The 4061-nt window shown below is 38.4% G+C and overlaps 1 long non-coding RNA gene across 1 annotated transcript; it reads right to left on the minus strand.

Annotated features, from left to right (window-relative positions):
* Nucleotides 1-319: 319 nt before the first annotated feature.
* On the minus strand, nucleotides 320-3857 carry LOC126989398 (uncharacterized). Its single transcript, XR_007743249.1, has 3 exons — nucleotides 3585-3857; nucleotides 2451-2509; nucleotides 320-1449 (listed from the first exon to the last, which is right to left on the minus strand). It is a non-coding gene; the product is annotated as an uncharacterized LOC126989398 (long non-coding RNA).
* Between the last annotated feature and the right edge of the window lie 204 nt (nucleotides 3858-4061).

Below are 4061 nucleotides of genomic sequence, written 5' to 3' on the forward strand. Positions count from 1 at the left end.
GACACACCAAATTACAGGGCAGAGAGTGATATGTATTTCATAGGCTACATCAGTAAACATGTAGCATTTATTGTAGGAACCACACATTAAAGTTGGATGTAATAAAATATGTTTTTAGCACACATTAAAGTTGGATGTAATAAAATATATGTTTTTAGCACACATTAAAGTTGGATGTAATAAAATCATTTGATATGAAACTCCTTGAACTGGCCAACCAAACAAACCACTCTCTGTCCCCCCACCCCACCCCCCCTTTCAAAAAAGCATTATTTTTCACAAGGTTTATGAGGCATTAGTCAAGAATATCAACTGCCATTACATTTTGTAAATCATACCTATGTGATTATGTATATCAAATAAAGCAGAAAAAAATTTGCAAGCTGTAATACAAACAAGATTACTCCTGGAAGCCACATTAATGATGCCAGACACGTGATGATAGACACTTAGTGTGATGAAATTACATGCTGTATTTCACATTATGAAACCAAGCCAAGTGTCACTGCAGGACATATTAGGTAAGGCAGACACCAAAAGCTTGTTACCTGAACAAGATTAAATATAACAGGCAAAATCCACAATAAAATATTGCATACTGTTGGGTAGGGAAGAGAACAAATGCTTCCAAGCATTACACCTAAAATAAACAATGGTAGATATTCAAAGCTTGTGAGCTGAACAAGATCTGATTTATAATAGGCAAAACCAACAATAGTGCATTACATGCGATATCTGGCAGGGGATTCCTTGCATTACAATTGGAAAGTGGCAGACACCTAAAGCTTTTTAACTGAACAAGATCTGATTTATAACAGGCAAAACCAACAATGGTGCATTACGTGTGATATCTAGCAGGGAAGATAAATGATTCCTTGCATTACAACTGGAAAGTGGCAGACACCCAAAGCTTGTTAATTGAACAAGATCTGATTTATAACAAGCGAGCCCAACAATGGTGCATTACTTGCAATATTTGGCAAAGTATATGGAAAAATATTCTTGGCGTAACAAGAGTAATACTAAATAATGGCAAATCCCACAAAGTTTCTCTTCTTTTGACAAAGCCTGTGCTCTTTGCTGCAGGGCTGTCAGAGTCTGTTTGCTCCAGCCAACATGTACTGAAATACCCCTGAGTCATGAGTGAAGTGTTGAAACTGAAGACAAGTGAAATACTGTGCTCAGAAATCTATTAGCATTTGGACTTTGAAAGTATAAGGCCAGAGCAAACCTCCTCTCTTGTAACCCATATCTCCTACTAGGCTTAGATCTTGGCATCTTGCAGCATGTTGAACCTGACCTCAGAAAAAATCCATCCCTATTGGATCTAAAAAATTGCTGGCTCTGGGCAAAAACTGCCCAGGATTTGTAACAGCCTGGGCTTTGAGCTGCCTTGCCTCCCAGTGCAGACGACAGACTGTTGTGTGCAGCAATTTTCACTTTTCATGTCTGAAAATACATGAAAAAATATTTAATCACAATTCTAAATAATAAAATATGTGCATGTAATTGCATTATTTTCAGTGCTATAAGGACAGTGAATCTAAGCATTGACATTATGTCTGCACGCCAGCATCGATGGAAGGCTTCACTTAGATTGCCTGACAAGAGTAATATTTTCAGGAGAGATGGGGGAGAGGATACAACTGGAGACTCTTGACAGATATAATGTCAAGATCTACAAGAACCCATTTACCATATATATCTTTGATGTTCAGTCCATACTAAAACATTTGTCAATGTGTTGCCACACTAAAAATATAAAAATTCCCTGTTTCTGCAATGTTAGTCATACCTAAGCCCTGCTAAACCATCCAAGTGAATCAAGAATGAGTTCTGGGCGGCAGCATGAGGCAATACTAAATGGCACCACTATATAAAAAAAAAAGCCTGCATCATGACAAACCTGGGCCGACCGCCAGGCGCCTGAAGAAAACCTACTCTCGCTATAGGCGGGTGGGGAGAAAAAAAAAAAGGGATCACATCAGAAGAAGGGACAAAGGTTTGTTAGTGGCACTTCAAGGTTATGCTACCTCTTCAAAGATTGGCCAGTCATGGTTTAAAGTGGAACAGGATAAACAAGAAACAGGTAGATATCTGTGGACACTACTGTTACTATCAAATGCCAGCCTATGGCAAAATTTGAACCTATGCTATCAAAAACATAAGACCCATATGCTGATCACTCGACTAATCGTAACAGTACTACACCCATAGAAACATAATAAAGAGTTTAAATATATCATTCAAAATTTCAACCTTTTTACATACTTTTTTTTTGAGATATGAAGCCTACTGGTGTAACAGATGAATCTTGAACTCAATTTGTATGCAGAGATGTGAGGTATGTTATTAAGCTGTAATGTTTCCAACACATTAGTTGTGATTAAAGCAACACGGAATAGTAACTAAAGAGGATAAATTATCACTGAGAACAAGAGGTTCCTTACTATATTGTGGTGAGCTTGATGGCCAAGTCGAGTTTCCTCCAACCCCATCAAGTTCACACCTGTTGAGAGGCAATTTTTTAATCAAAGTGAAAAATGGATGCAAATGGTCACTAAAATTAGTTATTATACTTGGTGTCACAAATTTGGGCAAAGAATTTAGGGAAGGACTCCTGGACTTGGCGTCACTGATAAGGTATATGATCTCGTGCACTCATTGGGCTATAATATATACATTGTTATAATGTGTATTATTGTCTTGTTACTATATATTACCTACTGATAATGGAAATACATGTCAGGATTAATCATCAAATACAAGGAAAAAAGAATCATGTATGGAAATTGTGAACTTTTAAGTTCATGTAACAAACAAAGTTTATTATACACAAAAAGGTTGGATACTTCAGATGTAAAAGATTTTTGGATATAACATCACCCCCTTCCTCCATATTGGTTCTTTAAAGCAAGGGTTGACTACAGCTGATTATTATTTGCGGCAGGTTACACGACACTTATTTTAGTGCAAACCATCTGGAAATCAATGATCATTATAAGGAATACTTCTCATGAGTAGCTACTAAAACTTGACAACCTAGAAGGATGCACCATCAGACTGTAAAGGATAGATATATTATAAGACATAGCTACATTGGTGGATCCAAAGGGGGGCCCAGGCCCCCCCCCCCCATGGTCCTGAGTGATACATGAAAACTAGCTCGAAAGCGTGCTGCGGCTAAAACAATGCTTTGGCACAAAGTCCAGGCCGTTATACCCATTGATTTAGGTCACTTCACCAGTTTTTCAAGACCAGGACTGCCTAGAATGGCTAATCGGTAATGCTAATGCTCCTTCCACCCGCAAAAAGTCTGATGTCCTCCCAAAAACTCATTTCCTGGATCTACACCCAAAGACATAGCGTAACATGGTTCAGTGATCATGGACAAAAAAAATGTTAAGACAATCAATATCCAATCATTTCAGAATACATAAATCAGCACCCATATGAAGGAATTCTACAACCTAAAAGTGATGTTGAGCAGGGCATGTGTTAAGTGACTTGCACAGTCTATTTTGTGAAGTCATAATTAGATTAATAACACAACAATCAACAAACACTAGATGAAGTATTCATACCAAAATCAGTACATGGAGCTGGTGCACTGCAATGGGAAGCACATTCCTGCAGCTCACCAAGAGGGTTGAATGATGCCATGTACTTCAGGGGGTGGCTAAATGTCTTCACCCTTGGCCTCTCCCCCTTCAGCTGCCACATTCTCTTGGATGATATCGGACGTGTTCGGATCTGTTGGGATGTGGTTGTGTTAGATGTGGAATAACAAACGACAGTGGAACATGGAAGGAAAGAGTATGTCCACACGGTAAAATACAGAGATGAGGATTGCACTGCATTAGTTGAGTGATTACAAGATGTAAATTGAAATTCTTTGGATACTGAAAGGATGTACGGGGACAACTAGGTGAGAAGGGAGAGAGATGCAGATTTTTGTTATATAGCTAGATACACCAATGAAGACTTAGGACATACACATTCAGAAAGACCACAATTTTGGCTGCTAGACAGAAAAACACTAGATGTCAAAGTGCCAGGAC

The sequence above is a fragment of the Eriocheir sinensis genome, unplaced genomic scaffold, assembly GCF_024679095.1.
Source record: "Eriocheir sinensis breed Jianghai 21 unplaced genomic scaffold, ASM2467909v1 Scaffold1150, whole genome shotgun sequence".
Taxonomy (NCBI): domain Eukaryota; kingdom Metazoa; phylum Arthropoda; class Malacostraca; order Decapoda; family Varunidae; genus Eriocheir; species Eriocheir sinensis.